Source organism: Arachis ipaensis, chromosome B1 (genome assembly GCF_059453495.1).
Source record: "Arachis ipaensis isolate K30076 ecotype BB chromosome B1, ASM5945349v1, whole genome shotgun sequence".
Classification (NCBI taxonomy): domain Eukaryota; kingdom Viridiplantae; phylum Streptophyta; class Magnoliopsida; order Fabales; family Fabaceae; genus Arachis; species Arachis ipaensis.
The window spans coordinates 110,930,627-110,938,807 of NC_142436.1; the positions used below are offsets into that span (position 1 = coordinate 110,930,627).

At 38.6% G+C, this 8,181-nt stretch overlaps 1 non-coding gene across 1 annotated transcript; it reads left to right on the forward strand.

Moving 5' to 3' along the window:
* The first annotated feature begins 2,372 nt into the window (after positions 1-2,372).
* LOC148577912 (small nucleolar RNA R71) lies at positions 2,373-2,480 on the forward strand. Its single transcript, XR_015903110.1, has one exon. It is a non-coding gene; the product is annotated as a small nucleolar RNA R71 (small nucleolar RNA).
* The last annotated feature ends 5,701 nt before the right edge of the window (positions 2,481-8,181 follow it).

Here is an 8,181-nt window from a genome sequence, read left to right on the forward strand (position 1 = left end):
AGAAAGAATAGATGAAGAAGAAGAAGATATGGAGGAGATAGAGGGATGTGTGTATGGATGTGAGTGGTGAATGGAAAACAGAAGGGATGACCATGAATGGAGAGAGAGAGGGTGAGGTGGGTGGGGATCCTGTGAGATTCACAGATCCTGAGATGATCCTGTGGGGTCCACAGATCCTGGGGTGTTCAAGGAATTACAACCTTGCACCAAATTAGGCATGTAAAATGCCCTTGCACACAACTCTGGGCGTTCAGCGCCAGGTTGGTGCTTATTTTGGGCGTTCAACGCCCATTTGTTGCCCATTTCTGGCGTTGATCGCCAGAACCATGCTTGTTCTGGGCGTTCAGCGCCAGCTCTTCTCCAGGGTGCAATTCTGGCATTCAGCGCCCAGATGCTGCCCATTTTGGGCGTTCAGCGCCCAGATACTGCCCATTTTGGGCGTTCAGTGCCAGAACCATGCTCTGTTCTGGCGTTGAACGCTAGACAGGTGCTTCCTCTAGGGTGTGATTTTTCTTTCGCTGTTTTTGATTCTGTTTCTAAATTTTTCGTTTATTTTGTGACTCCACATGATCATGAACCTAAGAAAACATGAAAAACAAAAATAAAATTAGATAAATAAACATTGGGTTGCCTCCCAACAAGCGCTTCTTTAATGTCAATAGCTTGACAGTGGGCTCTCATGGAGCCTCACAGATGTGCAGAGCTTTGTTGAGACCTCCCAACACCAAACTTAGAGTTTGGATATGGGGGTTTGACACCAAACTTAGAGTTTGGTTGTGGCCTCCCAACACCAAACTTAGAGTTTGACTGTGGGGCTTTGGTTGACTCTGCTTTGAGAGAAGCTTTTTCTGCTTCCTCTCCATGGATGTAGAGAGAGATCCTTGAGTTGTAAACACAAGGTTATCCTCATTTAGTTGAAGGATTAATTCCCCTCTGTCCACATCAATCACAGCTCTTGCTGTGGCTAGGAAAGGTCTTCCTAGGATGATGGATTCATCCTCTTCCTTTCCAGTATCCAGGACTATGAAATCAGCAGGGATGTAAAGGCCTTCAACCTTTACTAACACGTCCTCTACTTGTCCATAAGCCTATTTTCTTGAATTGTCTGCCATCTCTAATGAGATTTTAGCAGCTTGCACCCCATAGATTCCCAGTTTCTCTATTACAGAGAGGGGCATGAGGTTTATCCCTGAACCAAGGTCACACAGAGCCTTAAAGATCATGGTGCCTATGGTACAAGGTATTATAAACTTTCCAGGATCCTGTTTCTTCTGAGGCAATGTCAGTTGATCTAGATCACTTAGTTCATTGGTGAACAAGGGAGGTTCATCTTCCCAAGTCTCAATACCAAATAATTTGGCATTTAGCTTCATGATTGCACCAAGGAACTCGGCAGCTTGCTCTTCAGTAATATCCTCATTCTCTTCAGAAGAGGAATACTCATCAGAGCTCATGAATGGCATAAGGAGGTTCAATGGAATCTCTATAGTCTCTAGATGAGTCTCAGATTCCTTAGGTTCCTCAGAGGGAAGCTCCTTATTGATCACTGGACGTCCCAGGAGGTCTTCCTCCTTGGGATTCACGTCCTTCTCCTCTCTTGTGGGTTCGGCCATGGTAATTAATTCAATGGCCTTGCACTCTCCTTTTGGATTCTCCTCTGTATTGCTTGGGAGAGTACTAGGAAGGATTTCAGTGATCCTTTTACTCAGCTGGCCCACTTGTGCTTCCAAATTTCTAATGGAAGACCTTGTTTCATTCATGAAACTCACAGTGGCCTTAGATAGATCAGAGACTAAATTTGCTAAGCTAGATGGATTCTGCTCAGAATTCTCTGTCTGTTGCTGAGTGGATGATGGAAAAGGCTTGCTATTGCTAAACCTGTTTCTTCCACCATTATTAAAGCCTTGTTGAGGCTTTTGATCCTTCCATGAGAGATTTGGGTGATTTCTCCATGATGGATTGTAGGTGTTTCCATATGGTTCACCCATGTATTTTAACTCTGCTATTGCAGGGTTCTCAGGATCATAAGCTTCTTCCTCAGAAGATGCCTCTTGAGTACTGTTGGATGCAGCTTGCATTCCATTCAGACTCTGAGAAATCATATTGACTTACTGAGTCAATATTTTATTCTGAGCCAATATGGCATTCAGAGTATCAATTTCAAGAACTCCCTTCTTCATAGGCGTCCCATTATTCACAGGATTCCTCTCAGAAGTGTACATAAACTGGTTATTAGCAACCATGTCAATGAGTTCTTGAGCTTCTGCAGGCATTTTCTTTAGGTGAATGGATCCACCTGCAGAAGTATCCAATGACATCTTTGATAGCTCAGATAAACCATCATAGAATATATCCAGGATGGTCCATTCTGAAAGCATGTCAGAAGGACACTTTTTGGTCAGCTGCTTGTATCTTTCCCAAGCTTCATAGAGGGATTCACCTTCTTTCTGTCTGAAAGTTTGAACATCAGCTCTAAGTTTGCTCAGCTTTTGAGGAGGAAAGAACTTGGCTAAGAAAGCCGTGACCAGCTTATCCCAAGAGTTCAGGCTGTCTTTGGGTTGAGAGTCCAACCATATTCTACCTCTGTCTCTTGCAGCAAAAGGGAAAAGCATGAGCCTGTAGACTTCAGGATCTACTCCATTAGTCTTAACAGTATCACAGATCTGCAAGAATTCAGTTAAGAACTGAAAAGGATCTTTAGATGGAAGTCCATGAAACTTGCAGTTCTGCTGCATCAGAGAAACTAGCTGAGGTTTCAGCTCAAAATTGTTTGCTCCAATGGTAGGAATGGAGATGCTTCTTCCATGTAAATTAGAATTAGGTGCAGTAAAGTCACCAAGCATTCTCCTTGCATTATTGCTGTTGGGTTCGGCTGCCATCTCCTTTACTTATTCGAAATTTTCAATAAGGTTATCTCTGGATTGTTGTAATTTAGCTTCTCTTAGTTTTCTCTTCAGAGTCCTTTCAGGTTCTGGATCAGCTTTAACAAGAATGCCTTTTTCTTTGTCCCTGCTCATAAGAAAGAGAAGAGAAAAAAAAAGAAGAGGAATCCTCTATGTCACAGTAAAGAGGTTCCTTATTGTTAGTAGAAGAAGAAAAGAAGATAAAAAATTCGAACACAGATAGAAAGGGGGTTCGAATTTGGTGAGTGATGTGAGGAAGAGATGTTAGTAGATGAATAAATAAATAGAATAAGATGAGAGAGGGAGAGGATTTTCGAAAATAATTTTTGAAAAATAATTTTTGAAAAAGGTTAGTAATTTTTTTGAAAAGTTTAAAATCAAAAGTTAAAATAATTAATTAATTAAAAGGAATTTTTGAAAAAGAGGGAGATATTTTCGAAAATTAGAGAGAGAGAGTTAGTTAGGTAGTTTTGAAAAAGGTAAGAAACAAACAAAAAGTTAGTTAGTTAGTTGAAACAATTTTTGAAAAGATAAGAAGTTAGGAAGTTAGAAAAGATATTTCGCAATCATTTTTTTTGAAAAAGGTAAGATAAGAAGATATTTTTGAAAAGATATGATAGAAATTAGTTTTTGAAAAAGATTTGATTTTTAAAATCTCAATTAATGACTTGATTCACAAGAAATCACAAGATATGATTCTAGAACTTAAAGTTTGAATCTTTCTTAACAAGTAAGTAACAAACTTGAAATTTTTGAATCAAAACATTAATTGATGATGTTATTTTCGAAAATATGATGTAAAATTAAGAAAAAGATTTTTGAAAAATATTTTTGAAATTTTCGAAAATAACTAAAAAAAATTGAAAAAAAGATTTGATTTTTGAAAAAGATTTTGAAAAAGATAAGATTTTTTTAAATTGAAAATTTGATTTGACTCATAAAAACAACTAGATTTTAAAAATTTTTGAAAAAGTCAAATCTAATTTTCGAAATTTTAAGAGAGAAAAAGGGAAAGATATTTTTTGATTTTTGAATTTTTATGATGAGAGAGAAAAACAAGAAAAATGATGCAATGCATGAAATTTATGGATCAAAACAATGAATGCATGCAAGAATGCTATGAATGTCAAGATGAACACCAAGAACACTATGAAGATCATGATGAACATCAAGAACACATTTTTGAAAAATTTTTAATGCAAAGAAAACATGCAAGACACCAAACTTAGAATTCTTTAATGCTTAGACATAAAGAATTCAGGAATGCATATGAAAAACAAGAAAAGACACAAAACATGCAAATGCAAAGATCAAACAAGAAGACTTACCAAGAACAACTTGAAGATCATGAAGAACACTATGAATGCATGAATTTTTTCGAAAAATGCAAGATGAACATGCAATTGACACTAATCTTATAACATGACTCAAGACTCAAACAAGAAACACAAAAAATATTTTTGATTTTTATGATTTTCTAATTTTTTTGTATTTTCTTTTAATATTTTCAAAAATCATTTTGAAAAAGAAAAATAAGGATTCCAAAATTTTTAATATGAATTCCAGGAATCTTATGTTCTTTAGTCTAAAGCTCCAATCAAAGGGTCAGGCATGGCTTAATAGCCAGCCAAGCTTTAGTATGTAATCCAGACATGACACACCTGACATTCCCTACCCATAAGGATTAGACATGGCTTTACAGCCAGCCAGGCTTCAACATGCTTCATGAAACACTAGAATTCATTCTTAAAAATTCTGAAGAAAAATAATCTTTTTTTTTTGAAAACACATTTTTTTTTTTCGAAAACAAGGGAGAAATTCTTGAAAGATTTTTTTTTTTGAAAATTTTTGAAAATAAAACAAAAAGAAAATTACCTAATCTGAGCAACAAGATGAACCGTCAGTTGTCCAAACTCAAACAATCCCCGGCAACGGCGTCAAAAACTTGGTGCACGAAATTGTGATCTCTGGTAATGGCTCCAACAACTTGGTGCTCTAATCTCAATTCATAATTTGTCACAACTTCGATACAACTAACCAGCAAGTGCACTGGGTCGTCCAAGTAATAAACCTTACGTGAGTAAGGGTCGATCCCACGGAGATTATTGGTATGAAGCAAGCTATGGTCACCTTGTAAATCTCAGTCAGGCGGATATAAAATAGTTATAGAGTTTTCGAAATTAATAATAAAAGAAGGATAGAAATACTTATGTAAATCATTGGTGAAAATTTCAGATAAGCGTATGGAGATGCATTCGTTCCTCTGAACCTCCGCTTTCCTGCTGTCTTCAACCAATCAGTCTTACTCTTTTCCATGGCTGGCTTTATGCAAGGGCATCACCGTTGTCAGTGGCTACATCCCCTCCTCTTGTGAAAATGGTCCAAGATGCCCTGTCACGGCACGGCTAATCATCTGAGGTTCCCGATCATGCTGGAAAAGGATTCACCTTCCTTTTGCGTCTGTCACTACGCCCAGCACTCGCGAGTTTGAAGCTCGTCACAGTCATTCAATCATTGAATCCTACTTGGAATACCACGGACAAGGTTTAGACTTTCCGGATTCTCTTAAATGCCGCCATCATTCTAGCTTACACCACGAAGATTCCGATTAAGAGATCTAAGAGACACTCATTCAATCTAAGGTAGAACGGAGGTGGTTGTCAGGAACACGTTCATAGGGAATGATAATGATTATCACGTTCATCACATTCAGGTTGAAGTGCGAATGAATATCTTAGAAGCGAAATAAGATGAATTGAATAGAAAACAGTAGTACTTTGCATTAATCTTTGAGGAACAGCAGAGCTCCACACCTTAATCTATGGAGTGTAGAAACTCTACCGTTAAAAATACATAAGTGAAAGGTCCAGGCATGGCCGAATGGCCAGCCCCCTAAAACGTGATCACAGGATCAGAATACAATCTAGGATGTCTAATACAATAGTAAAAGGTCCTATTTATAATAAACTAGCTACTAGGGTTTACAAAACTAAGTAATTGATGCATAAATCCACTTCTGGGGCCTACTTGGTGTGTGCTTGGGCTGAGCTTGAAGTCTACAAGTGGAGAGGTCATTCTTGGAGTTGAACGCCAGCTTTTGTGCCAGTTTAGGCGTTGAACTCCACTTTGCAACTTGTTTCTGGCGCTAGACGCCAGAATTGGGCAGAGAGCTGGCGTTGAACGCCAGTTTGCGTCGTCTAAACTTGGGCAAAGTATGGACTAATATATATTACTGGAAAGCCCTGGATGTCTACTTTCCAACGCAATTGGAAGCGCGCCATTTTGAGTTTTGTAGCTCCAGAAAATCCATTTTGAGTGCAGGGAAGTCAGAATCCAACAGCATCAGCAGTTCTTCTTCAACCTCTGAATCTGATTTTTGCTCAAGTCCCTCAATTTCAGCCAGAAAATACCTGAAATCATAGAAAAATACACAAACTCATAATAAAGTCCAGAAATGTGAATTTAGCATAAAAACTAATGAAAACATCCCTAAAAGTAAATAGATCCTACTAAAAACATACTAAAAACAATGCCAAAAAGCGTATAAATTATCCGCTCATCAGTAATACTGGAAAACAAAGTGCTTAGGGCCACGGCCAAGACTCATAAAGAAGCTGTGTTCAAGAATCATCATACTGAACTAGGAGAATCAATAACACTATCTGAACTCTGAGTTCCTATAGATGCCAATCATTCTGAACCTCAATGGATAAAGTGAGATGCCAAAACTATTCAAGAGGCAAAAAGCTACAAGTCCCGCTCATCTGATTGAAGCTATGTTTCATTGATAGTTTGAAATTTATAGTATATTCTCTTCTTTTTATCCTATTTGATTTTCAGTTGCTTGGGGACAAGCAACAATTTAAGTTTGGTGTTGTGATGCGCGGATAATTTATACGCTTTTTGGCATTGTTTTTAGTATGTTTTTAGTAGAATCTGGTTACTTTTAGGGATGTTTTCATTAGTTTTTATGTTAAATTCACATTTCTGGACTTTACTATGAGTTTGTGTATTTTTCTATGATTTCAGATATTTTCTGGCTGAAATTGAGGGACTTGAGCAAAAATCATATTCAGAGGTTGAAGAAGGACTGCTGATGCTGTTGGATTCTGACCTCCCTGCACCCAAAATGGATTTTCTGGAGCTGCAGAACTCAAAATGGCGCGATTCCAATTGCGTTGGAAAGTAGACATCCAGAGCTTTCCAGCAATATATAATAGTCTATACTTTGCCCAGGTTTAGATGACGCAAACTGGCGTTCAATGCCAGCTCTCTGCCCAATTCTGGCGTCCAGCGCCAGAAACAAGTTGCAAAGTGGAGTTCAACGCCCAAACTGGCACAAAAGCTGGCGTTCAACTCCAAGAATGACCTCTCCACGTGTAGACTTCAAGCTCAGCCCAAGCACACACCAAGTGGGCCCCGGAAGTGGATTTATGCATCAATTACTTACTTCTGTAAACCCTAGTAGCTAGCTTATTATAAATAGGATCTTTTACTATTGTATTAGACATCTTTGGATCATCTTTGGAATCATCCTGGATTGTATTCTGATCCTGTGATCACGTTTTAGGGGGCTGGCCATTCGGCCATGCCTGGACCTTTCACTTATGTATTTTTAATGGTAGAGTTTCTACACTCCATAGATTAAGGTGTGGAGCTCTGCTGTTCCTCAAAGATTAATGCAAAGTACTATTGTTTTCTATTCAATTCATCTTATTTCGCTTCTAGGATATTCATTCGCACTTCAACCTGAATGTGATGAACGTGACAATCATTATCATTCCCTATGAACGCGTGCCTGACAACCACCTCCGTTCTACCTTAGATTGAATGAGTGTCTCTTAGATCTCTTAATCGGAATCTTCGTGGTATAAGCTAGAATGATGGCGGCATTCAAGAGAATCCGGAAAGTCTAAACCTTGTCTGTGGTATTCCGAGTAGGATTCAATGATTGAATGACTGTGACGAGCTTCAAACTCGCGAGTGCTGGGCGTAGTGACAGACGCAAAAGGAGGGTGAATCCTATTCCCGCATGATCGGGAACCTTAGATGATTAGTCGTGCCGTGACAGGGCATCTTGGACCATTTTCACAAGAGGAGGGGATGTAGCCACTGACAATGGTGATGCCCTTGCATAAAGCCAGCCATGGAAAGGAGTAAGACTGATTGGATGAAGACAGCAGGAAAGCGGAGGTTCAGAGGAACGAATGCATCTCCATACGCTTATCTGAAATTCTCACCAATGATTTACATAAGTATTTCTATCCTTCTTTTATTA